The following is a 12493-nucleotide window of genomic DNA, read 5'->3' as shown; positions in this document are numbered from 1 at the left end:
GTAAGGAACTTTTGAAATAGCCCCAGGGAACCCCTGCGTCTCCAAATTTCTTCCCGAGAGCTGAAATCGCCCTTCTGTTAGAAATGATTTTTCTGCTCCAGAGTCTACCATAAAGATAAACTGCTCGTTTCCTATCTCTGCCGCCACTAGTGGTTCCTCGTTTGCACTTTGTGTGGTGGATAGGACTGGACACGCAAGTACTCCCTGTGGGCTGTCCTAGTCTTGGTATCTTTGCTGACCTGGCACTGAAAAAACGTTGTCACCTACGACCGTTGCGCCACGGAATGGTGCAGGGGCACCGTTTGCGGCCGCTGCAAAAAGGGTTATTGTTTATGTTCCCTACTGGGTTTTGGCTCGCTGTTAGGACAGTTTTTCTGAAGTCCAGTTAAGGGCCTAGTAAAACCATTCAACTGAGGCAGTACAAGACTCCACTCTTAGTATAAGACTGTACCACCTGAGTATATGGTAGCGTAGGCAGAGCAGCCAGGCTTATTTTAGGAGGGAGAGAGGGCAGTAGATACAGTACAAGTGAAAATTGTAATACAAATGATCCAAAGAAACACTGAAACACTATGTATTATAAAAATAAAGGATTTATTTAAATACAAGTAGGCCCAGATAAATCTAGGGGTTAAGTAAATACTGAAACATTAGATGAAATCACAATATAACACAACACTATACTTGAAAGTACACAGACCCAAGTATAGACCTTATTTAGAACACCTAACAGTAGTTCTAGGGAAGTCAAAACCTTGTTATACACATTTAGTATAGGCCAAGCCTATTCTTTGGGAGTAAAAGACCAGTGGTTACTTTCAGATTACGTTTGGTAATACAAGGGCAGTAGGCCCTTCCAGTTGTACAGTGACTCTTGGAACAAATCACATAAACAGTCAACTGGACAATATACTTTTTGGTGAATTTTTAAACACTTATTTTAGATGCAGGACAAACCTATAACCACTTTTGTCATAACACATAGTTATACCAGGTGAGTAAAACCTAAGGATGTAATATACAAATACAGATGCTTTGGAAATCAGGGGACCCCAGATTGAGGTAAGCAATAACTCTGGTAACTTGTTTTGGATGGCACACAGCTAACACAAGGTAAGTAAAACCCACTTACTTTAACTTCACAATGAAGGGGAAAGTAAAACCCAATGTCACACTTCAGTTATTCTAGGTAGACAACAACCTAATGTAGACTTAAGGACAGACTAGCAGCAAGTCAGGGGAAGCAAGACCCAGTTGGGGGACACTCATTCAGTTGTCCTAACAGGACTAACCTGGTGATACCAACAGTTGGAGGACACTCATACAATTACCCTACAGGAATAATCTGGTGAAACCAACACATTAGGTTGTGCCTCTTTACAAAAGTAATCACAGGAGAGTAAAACACATTTACATCTACTTTCTTTTAGATTGGCAAAACAGTGGCTAAGGAAGAAAATATGTTAACCATGCTTTTAAGAAGAGTGCATCACACATTCAAGATCAGTAAGAACTTTTGTAACTGTTCACTCTTAGAATTACAGTTACCCACCAACTCTTTACAAGTAAGTAAAACACTTGATTTATTTTCTAGGCAGAAGTCCCAATCCCTTCAGTCTTTCTCTTATTCTTGGAGTATGAGTGTTCTCAGTGGCAGAAGGGGGGTCACTAGGACTAGTGACCAACAGGCAGTGTTAGAATAAGTTCTTTAGTCGCAAAAGTCAGAGTTCCTTAGGAAAACTGGCAAACAAGTGAGTACTTTACTTCTAGGGTTAGAAGAGAGTCCAGGGGCTTCACAGAAGACACCCCAGCAGGATTCTAGCAGTGGGACTGAGTGCACTGGATGAGGGACCTCCCAATCACAGAAAACACCCCAGGACTACACAGAAATCCCAATAGGCTGAAGGTAAGTATATACCCAAGCCAACACAGTACCTCAGCAATGAAGAAGAGATTGCAGCAGGAGAACTTCAGGGACTGCAGCCAAATGCCCGGTCAGTGGATTCCTTGTCCTGGAGACTGAACCGTTTCAGAAGGGACTTTGCAGCAGGGATCGATGAAGAAGGCTCTAGGCAAGGGTTCCCTCATGGCTGAATGCGGTTCTGCGGGTTTGGCGCCTTTTCAAGGAGCACAGCAGAAGACAGAAAATCGCGGTGGAATTCTCGTCGTTTAAAAGGTCCAGCACTCTTGTGAGGGGACTTTTTGGACTCGATTCGTGTCTCTGGAGATCCACCAGGATGTTCACGTTATTTCAGCAAGATTCGGAATTCGGAAGACTGTGCACTACACAGTGGCAGGAGGTCCCAGGGTATTGGGGTATTGCAGGAACGCAAGGTCGCAGCAACCCGTGGGATGGCTCAAAATGCAGGTCTTCTTGAGCCCAGTGGGTCTCACCAGGCTCTCGGTTCGGGTCGTCGTTTTCGGAGACCCCAGGCCGATTGGAAGGAAGGGCTGCAGCAGGCTCCGGTTGCACAGCAGGCTCTCCGGTCGCTAGAAATAATTCCTGCCGCTTTTCCTTCGTCATCCTCTTCGGTTTTCTGTTCTAGTGGTCGACATGACTTCAGCTTCCAGGTTTCCAGTGTTTATCAGGAACTACAGCCAACCTCTGCATTCTCTCTCTACATTTTACAAGAAAGGGGCGTTTGGCTGTCCAATCAGGACAGCCAACCCCCCACTGGGATTTGGCCCAGTTGAAGGAAGACCTAAGACAAAGGAGGGGGAAGTTTGGGACCCCTCCCCCACTTCCTGTGCTTACAGACTGACTGGAGCCTGGGCGGGGTGTCCAGGGGACTCCCGCCAAAGACAAAACTCAAACAAAGGATTTTTCCGCCCTGGATGTCAGGGGAAGGAACAAGAAACGACAAGAAACACTGAAATGGCAGAAAAAGAAGACAGGGGCCATTTTGGTAAAAATGAGCACCCTTAGGTGCCTTTACTGCAGCTGTGATTACAGCACGCGGTAAAGGTGCACCAAATTAGTAAAAGGTATCACTGGCACCAGCCATTAAAGGTAAGATTGTCACTAACAGAATTGTTACAGTTTAAATGTGAAAGGGGATACATTGTATCTCCCCAGCACTCCACATAAGGTGGGATGTGCTTGTTTCACAGAATAAAATGTAAAAGGAATCCAAAGATCCTTTCTACCCTTGGGAACTGTAGTTCACTCAAGGTTAGCACAAGAAAGTTAAAGGGGGAGCCCCTAGGGCAACCCAGCAACAACAGGCACTTATTGCCAATAAGTTGTTAGACATGATAACTTTAAAAAGACACTATGGAGAGTCTTAAAAATGACACCCATAAAAAGAGTTAAAGACAGGTGAGTGTGGAAAAAGGTTCCCACTCACTGAGGTATTAATGGAAAATATCTCACTAGAAAAGCAAAAAGTTCTGGAGTTGAACCAGGCAAGGAAGATTTACCAGCCCTGTGGAAATCTTACCTAACACTCGCCATGGACTGTAGTGCGTTTTGCTGTTGTGGCTGCTGCTGTTGCTGCTGTTGTGGAGCTGGCTGTCTTTGTTGCATTTGGGGGTCATAGCAGTACTGATCTTGTTGCCCCCCCCCCTCCCCATTGGAGCTCCACAAGGGCTACCTGGGTGTGGGCAACCCCACCCCTGTCCATTGTTCATGGGCTGCTGCTGCTGCCCTTGAAAATACCCTGATGGTCACATTCTACAATCTCGTGAATAATGTCCCCATCTTCCACAATTCCAACACGACCCCTGTTGTCCTCCTCTTGGTCCTTGCCCACCATACCCTCTGTTTCCCATTCCTCCGTATCCTCCCCTCTGTCCGCGGTACCCACCTCTTCCTTGGGCCTGTCTGTTCTGCCACTGTGATCCTTGGCATGGCTGTTCCACTGTCCTTGGTCCTCTCCAACCCACCGCGCTGCTATCCTAATGGGTCTTCCTCCCGCGTTTTCCTCTCCTTCGTTTCCTCTGTCTGCTGTTACACTGGCAGTAATGGCGACGACCTTCACTAATTTCGTCTGTACTAATTTTGCTTCGTCGGCATGACCTCCTTTTCCTTCTCTTTGATCCTCCTCCAGTGGTGTACAATTATGCTCTGAATTTCAGGCCACCATTTGGCTTCGATCCCAGCAATTTTGTCCAAGGCCTTATGCACTTCTTTCGGCAACCCCTTTTTAATGATAAAATAGAATAAAGCTGTTGATTGATTCCATGCCGTACCAGTTTCGCTTCTCCATAAGTCTTGCACTCGCAAAATGAATTGTGCAGGATCCTCGTTCTCTTCCATCGTGCACTGCATCACTGCATGTCAATCTGGACCGTCTGGAAATGCACACCGCAATGCATCCCACATTTGTGCTCGAACATTGTTGAATGGTGATCCATTGTGTCGATCACAGCTCATTGTTACTCCCGGGAACCCTGCTCTTTCCCAGATTGTGTCTGCTTGGTCCCCGATTGCTGATACTAATAAGCTTTTCACATCACCTATAGCTAATGGCACGCCTGCCGTGTTTTTCTCAAATACATGTATCCACTTACCTGCCCTTCCCGTCAGCGGGGGGAGGAGTTTTAACAGGTTGGTTTTGTCCATTTGGGCCCACGGAATATAGTTTGGTCTACCTGCTCCTTTATGTATTAGTGGCATTTGTAGTTTCTGTTTCTTTCCCGTTTTGCTCGTTCTCCCTTTTTTCGTTCTACTTACCAGTATGTTCCCTGTCCTCCCTGTTCGTTGTCTTAATCTACCTTGCCATAATGGTGGTGATATTGTGTCTGGGTAACGGCGGTTTGGCAGTGGGGAACCCTCTGCGGCAGCTGCCTCTTCGTATTCATCTAAATCATCCCATATTTCTTCTATTTCTGACTCTAACTCGTTATTATCCTCCCAGTTTTCCTTGGGTTCTCTTCCTTGTCTTTCACCCTGATGTCCACTTTGTTGACTTTCCGGTGTATCTGGTCGTATAATTCTCACTGGTTTGTTATTCAATTGAAACAGGAACTGTCCTGACTGCCACTCTTGTTCTTGTCTCTGCTGCGATGATGTCCCTGGTGATACTATAGATTGTCGTGATACCGAGGCTGCTGGGGTTGCATTGCTTGCTGCCCCCATCGGGGGTGTGAGATCTGCCAGTGACAGCGGGGGTACCTCCCCTCCCCCTGGCAGCATTTGCCCTTTGTCACATAAAGCTCTTAACCGTGTTATTTCCATTTGGGCGTGTGCTTACTGGCGGTTCAAATCACCTGTTAAACGTGCTAAGTCCACAGGAGGTGCACTCGTGGGGCCATACAGGCCTCCTTTATCATATGGTGGAGGTTCGGGGGCTGTTGCCCCGCCCTGAGCAGTGGCGGTGGGTGGTATATACAGGGGTTCATTAAACCCTAGGGATAGATTTTTGCTACTTCGTTTTCGTTTGTAGTTGTTGAGCATTCCCCTTTTGGTGTCCCGCCTACTTCTTCAGGTTTTTTCTGCTTTTCTGTCATTCGGCTTGTACCTACCTCTTCCGTGGGGGAAACTTCTTCGAACATTCGCCATAAATCTAATACTTCTCTTCGGTTCTGTAACTGTTTCCCTTTGTATCGTGCCCGCAAATGTGTTGATACTAGGTCCAACACTCTTTTGTCAAATGATCCTCCTTCTGGCCAAATTGGTGTAACCCTGTCTCCTTTTATCTCAGTGATCCACTGATAGTGATACTTCTGTATCCTGTCGCTATATAATGGAAGGTGCTGGCAAATACGTGCCAGTGGTGTTACTCCCCCCATGGCAATGTTTCTTTTCCTTTCTTGTGTATTCTGGTACCCTGGAATCTCTTCCCACCTCTCACTTGGTATGTCAGTTACAATATGTGGAAAATAATACGTTCTTTATCAATGCTCACAATTACCATATGTCGCATTAGCTTTCTGAGAGGTGTTACCTGGTCACCTCTCACAATTTATTTCTTTGCTTTATCTTATATCAATCACAATTTACTTGTACTGAAATACTTTAGCGTGTTCAACAAAACATATACACAAAAGCAGACCGACAAACATATAATCATGCAACATACACATACACTGCCTGAGCGCGTTTGTTCTTTCCCTATTCCCGTTACTGTCCCTGATTTTTCTTCTTCCCTATTCTATCTACTATTTTGCATTCACTCACCACCTCTTTCACCTTTATTATGTCTCAAGATTTCTTACCTCCAAGGAAAAAGAATATTCTAAAAAACTATTCCAAGCCTACATGAGACCCTTACTATTTTTCTCTTTATCTCTATTCTGCACTTGGTCGGGACAAATTCTATGCGGCGCCGCCTTCTACCCCGTACAGGCTAGGATACCACTTCTCTTCTTCTCACTTCTTACAACACCTAATGGCCATATAAAGGATAAATCAGAAAAGCCTTGCCATCACTCACACAGACCTTATTCTTAACTACCTTCCCTTTGTTTGCTAATTCCCTTCTTCCCGTATTTCACCTTACCTTCCTTTGGGGTCTTTGCAACCGGGACTCCACATGTTCAGTCAGGTACTCCGAGGGTCGCCGCTCACGGCCGGACCTTGCTCAGGTCCGTCCCCCAACCAAGCCGTGGCCTGCTTTGGCGAGCAGCCTTCTTGATCGGGTATTCGTCAACCGGGAACCCTTGACCCTTTCTTCTTGGTGTGCACAGTCTGGTCAACCGCAGAGGCGATGGTTTTGCTGGGGGGGCGCCCTGAATCTCGATGCCGGGCGGCGCAGGCCTCAAGGCAACTCTCTAAATCACGTCGGGGACACCAAAAATGTAGGTGCCCTTCCCCGGCTTACTACGTGTGAGAGAAAATAAAATAAGCAACCCCTTTCGGGGAAGAAGGCACCGAGACCCGGCTGCAAGAGTTCAAAGGATGGTTCATTTCTCCAGCTAGGAAATAACCCAAAAAACTCCCACCAACGTTAACTTTAGTGCTTGTATATATATTAATTAAAGTAACTCTAACAAAAAATGCTACATGGACCCGATTGGCCAGGCGGTGTGGTGCTGTAGGTGTGGGTGGCATCTCTTCCTTCTGGTTGGCTGACGAGATGACGGATGTCAAATATCTTGTGCTCCACGCAGGTCAGGGTCCGGTCACTGTGGTCACTACCTAAGCTAATATGTTGCATTCGAAAAACACTAAATAACAAATTATCTAAAACAGGGGGTGTGCAAGGACGGGGGTCAGCCAGCTGCCTGCGCGCCTTGTGTGTGTGTCTCTGTCCTTGGCTGCTGCGGTGAAAGGGGAGCTGAGCATTGCTGTACTATCGCAGTGAGGCCTGTTTGCCCAAGATGGAGTCGAAAGGGGGCACAAAAAGATGGATGCCCCGTGTCCTGCTCAGTAGTCCCATCTATGCAGCAGTGAACCGTGGTTAACTTTACATAAGGGCAAGGGGCAATCCCACTACCGGAGGCACGTGGTCCAAGCCTTGTACTGAGGAGCGTACGAAGCGAGGGGGCCTGGGGACCCCTCACTCCCATACATTAATTAAAACATGGTTAATATATGATTCACAGGTACATAAGTGCTACAGTAGATTCCAGAACCCATCTGTGTGCAATGTTTCAAGAGCATGGACAAACTGGCCATGATATAGTACATAAGCATTGCTTAAGGCAGTGCAGCTAGTTAAAAGATGTTGCATACTCTCAAAGTAATCCTTATTAAAACAAACTCTTGCATATCCTGTATTCACAAGGTATTTTCCTTCTCTCACCAATCACCATGAATGATAGAAGCATGACAAATCTACATAGTCTAGGGGAAGGCTCCTGTATTATATATTGTCCATTACTCTGACTCGTGTCCTGCTGCTCTCCTCATCACCCTCAGGCTCTCCACTCCTGCACTTCCTTGATCAGCTCTTGAACAGCTCCTTGTACTTTTCCTCCAGTACCTTTTCCTTTCGTAACCACGGGCTGTCAGGGTATTCTCCTTTTGACGCTTTACGCTCTTCCCTTCCTTGCATTCTTCACCCCTTTCCCAGTCCCAAACCTTTAGGTACCCACTATCTCTACCAGCTTCTTCTCCGGGCACCCTCCGTCTGCTCAATGATAATCTCAGAGCGTCGACTATCTCTTGCACTTTCTTTTGCCCACTGGACACCACCCCCTCACATGCCACCTTTACTATGTTAAGCCACCAATGCCTCACTCCATAGGAGCAGTCTCAGTTCTCTTCTCATGTGTCTCTCCTCCATCTCCCAGGCTCCATTGCGGTCCAGCCTTCTTGGCCTCCCTTTCAGCCTCCTGATTTCTGCCCCCTCTGCAGGTCTTCTTCTTCTCTCCTCCAGCCTGTCCCCGGTCTCCAGCCCTTACTCCAACCGCTTCCTCGCTTAGTCTGTGTTAGGCAGAAACCTGTGCAGTTCCCTTAGGGACCACTGCAAAAGATTTAAGACTACAGGTGTTTGGCAGTAAACCCACTTAGTAGCAGTCTGTACCACACAGATTCACTTGGTAGCTGTGGCTGAGCAGTCATACTTCCCTCAAAAAGAGTTAGGCAGTATACAGAGCATACAAAATAGGTACAGAAATACAGTAGCACAAGCAAACACTGACCAGAGCTTGGGTGTAAAAGTATATAATTATTTATTTAACACACTCTTATAAAACACACTAGCACTAAATTGGTAAGATAAGTTCAAAACACAATCACTATTATCATATGTACATCCCTGATTACTTGTTGGACAAGTCTTAGTTAACACCACTTATTTCCAGACAGAGGTGAGCGCTTAACGTTCGTTGGCACTACAACAAGTTAGATAAAAAGGGAGGGAAAAGCAGAATTATGGAAGCACACACACAAAACACTTTTTAAAGAACTAAGTTAGGAAGGCACAGTCCACTGGTGAGCAAGGAAGTTTAGGGGCCAGGCCCACTTTCAAGGGAGCCGGGCGGAAGATGCCCAAGATCAGACAGTTACACAGAGTCTTCCAAGTTTGTGGAGGTAGTTCAAAAAAGGTTTAGTTCAGTGCAGAGAAGTTAGCTAAGGTGTCCCAGGCTAACCCAGGTTTGAGAGACGAGGATTTAACACACCCCGTTCACGTTCAATCGGTTGCAAGGGAAGCCAGGCGGAACACGGTACCTTAAATGGAGAGGATCCTCCAGTGGGGGCAATTGTTCCCGGCAGCGGGTGCAAGTCGCAGCGTTGTCCAGAGGAAGAGAAGATCTCGTCGTGGAGGAAGGATGAAGGTTGTTGCACTGCCAGGGAAGAAACCAGCCGCAGAGTTCTCCGGTACAAAGGTACTACCCTTTCGGTTCGCGGTAGTGGTGAAAACTTGGTATCCCGGTTGCCGGGGTGCTTGGCACAGGCAAGGTGGCCACGAGATGCTCCAGGAAGGCGAAAAGAAGGTAGACTGGTTATCCCCACCAGTCGAAGGAAGAAGACTCTCCGGGCTGGATATCTCCTCTGTCGTTGGGAAAAGTGGTGAGACGGTTCAGCAGGGCTCCACCGGTGGTGTCGTCGTTGCAGGCCGGCTCAGCTTCTCCCTCCTCGGATTCTTTAGGTCCAGTGGCGACTTCTGTAGTTCCAGTCCCCAAAGCCCTGCTTTTATGCAGCACACTCCCATTCACTCAGCCTAGCTGTCAATCAAACATGCTAAGTGGTGAGCCGGCCGGCTCACCACTTGGGCCAATCACACAAGAGTGCGACTTGAGTTACCAAGGTAACTCAGTCCAGGGTGCCTAAACCCCCTCCCACACCCCCTGTGGTACCCAGACAGAGTGGCACCACTTTTGGAGGCTTCTGTGGAGAAGCCCGCCAAAAAGTGGAAGAAAGGGCTCGACTTGGGTTGGAGTCACAGAAGAGAACCCCACTTTAGAATCGAGTTCTGGCAAAAAATAACAACCGGCGAATTAATATTAAAAAAATAAACCGACGGTATGTTCGAGGCTATAAGAATTAAATAATTAAAGTTGGTAGCCTCGAACAATGGGAAATTCCCATAGAGATATATTCGCGGTCGAATATAAAAAGTAGTATCCATTGCCACCAGCCGAAACTCGATCAGGGGGGACGGAGACGTGCCCCCTCGAACAACAGACCCCGGGGCAATCGAATTGCCCCGACCAGTACGTCCACAATATGATGGTTTGTACTGGTTTCTGTTCATAATTTGGGACTAGCAAAGCCAATGGTGACTTTACATGCCCTGGGAGACAGTAGTCAGTCCCAGGTTATGGAGTCTATGTTGGGGGGTCGCTACGACACCCCTGGGTTACGGCACGGAGGGTGCTGTGTAACCCACATCAAAAAAACACATGAGACCCTATGGAGTAAAAGACCCCATAGCCTATAAAACACATAGAAAGATAAAGGAACACCTCAAATCATGTCTAAGAGTGGGAGCAAAAGAATCTCACTCTTAGCAAGAGAGAAAAAAAGAAACCCCAAAAATCCAGCAAAGCTGCTGGGGGACTCACTAGGTTTGGGAAATTAGCCTTACAGAGAATTCTCCCCAACAGTCTGCCTACTAGCCTCTCTCTGGTGAAAGAAGACTCAGCTGTGGTACCTTCAGCGTCGTACATAAAACACCTCTGCGAGACTTAACCAGAAGAATAACTTCCGCAATTTGAGCTAGCTTCGCTTTCTAACCCCTATTCACAGGGATACCGTCATCTATGACCCGAGCTACAACGTCCAACCCACAGGAAATCCAATATTTACATAGCTTTTATAATCCGTACCCTCAAGCCAATCATCTAGACCAACTGCCAAAACTGGTCACCTCTTCGTCTTACCTTACCAAAGTATTCAGCACCACCCACACCCAACATCTGTTCACCTCTTCCACTATTTTCTGTATGGTTGAGTCTATACTTACATGCTGTGATCAGCTGACGTTGCACGGTCACCTGCTCTCCCTCAATCTGCCACTCCGCCCTTCTGGTCTGCTGGGTGTCCCACAGACAGCGGGCAGGATTTTCTCCAAGGCGGCTTCTGATGGCCTCTTCACAGGGTGCACCTTCTGTGTGATTCTCGGTCTCCGTGGGTCACCTCACAGCCCTCCAGGCGTTGCGACGGGAAGAGACGGTTTTGTGCCGATCGAACGTAGCCAACCGGCCTCTGCTACCTACTTCGTAATAGTATAGCAGAGGACAGGGAGGTTGTTCATGTCAATAATCCCACGGGTCAGCTGAGTATCTGGGGCCCATCCAAACCCTTCCCACCAGCAATAACAGAGAACTCAGCCATGGGGTAAATAAACCGTCGTTATCCTCTAAAAGATGGGGATCATACAGGAAACAACAAAATCTCCGGCCATTACAGCATCTGAACCCGCATCACCTGGTTTTATCCCTTAGTGACATCACAACTACCACCCATCCCAAAAACCTAAGTGCCAGCTCCATTGGGTAGCTCAAACTATCTATTACTTTCAGGGTCACACAATGACCATTGGCCCCTGTAACATTACACACCACCCCCGGGTTGAAGCGTCTGGATAGGTGGAGCAAGTCTCCCCAGGCCTGGGACCCTATTCTGTTCACATCGCTCAGTGTATACTTTTTAAAGGTAATTGGAAAGACTGTGGGCCTCATTACGACCTTGGCGGAGGACCATGGCGCTATTAGCACCATGGTCCATGCCGCTAAGTTCCCAACTCCGCCATGGTGGATGGCGGACTTACCGCCCCATTCCGACCTTGGCGGGGCGGTAAGTCCCCAATCCCCATTTACCCTTCCCCATTCCCATTTTTGCCCCATAGGGCATAATGGGAGTGGGGAAGGCGTTAATTACGCCACCGTAAATTACGGTGGCGTAATTAACTCCATGGTCCCTTAGCGCCATGGATTTTAACACCTGCTAAAAGCAGGTGTTAAATCCGCCATGGCGCTAAGGGACCTCGTACTCAGGCGGTAAGGGTCGGCGCTGTTTACAGCGCCGTAAACCCCTTACCGCCTGAGTTGTAATGAGGCCCTGTGTGTCCCCATTGTTGCCACTGATATAGCCACCCAGCCTGGGAGAGTGCCTGTAGGTTGCAGTGTTTGGTGGACAGCGCATGTATCAATCTTGTCTGCTTCACTGGGAACAGCTCCTCTTCCCACTACAAGTAACCATTGTTCGGCTCAGCTGGGTCACATGGGCGAGGACCACGAAACTGAGCCTTTAGGTCTGCAATTATTAAGGATTTCATTCTGTATTTCACAGGTGGCTCAGTGCCTCGGAAATCAGGAATTGTCATCTGCCCTTGTCCTTGGCTGCGAACACTGTCTCTGTGCCACGTGCTGCAGAGTCTAAATCTCTTCTTCCATATTTTGAGGCTTATGACTTAATGCGACCTCACTACAGTCCTTCTACGGTTTCCCTATATGTTGTAATGCTTCCTTTTTAGAGATTAGTATTGATCGAGGAGCCCTTATAGGTTCCTTATATGTCCCTGTAGCGCCTTATGGTTAGTTACGATGAAGCGATTGCAAGCTCGGTCAATGTATACTTAGCTTTCTTGCGTTTCTGCATTCGGCTTGTGGAAAGGAAAAGCTTTTGCTAGTACGTGTATGTATCTGTCCTCTATAGAAC

The 12493-nt window shown here is 47.4% G+C and overlaps 1 protein-coding gene across 1 annotated transcript in view; it reads left to right on the top strand.

The window, feature by feature from the left end:
- Positions 1-12493, top strand: part of STAB2 (stabilin 2) — a 1783079-nt gene that overhangs the window by 1769505 nt on the left and 1081 nt on the right. The window lies entirely within an intron of this gene.

This window comes from Ambystoma mexicanum, chromosome 12 (assembly GCF_040938575.1).
Source record: "Ambystoma mexicanum isolate Mex_15411 chromosome 12, UKY_AmexF1_1, whole genome shotgun sequence".
Taxonomy (NCBI): Eukaryota; Metazoa; Chordata; class Amphibia; order Caudata; family Ambystomatidae; genus Ambystoma; species Ambystoma mexicanum.
The sequence above is the reverse complement of the archived record's forward strand: the minus strand, read 5'-3'. Positions and strand labels throughout refer to the sequence as shown.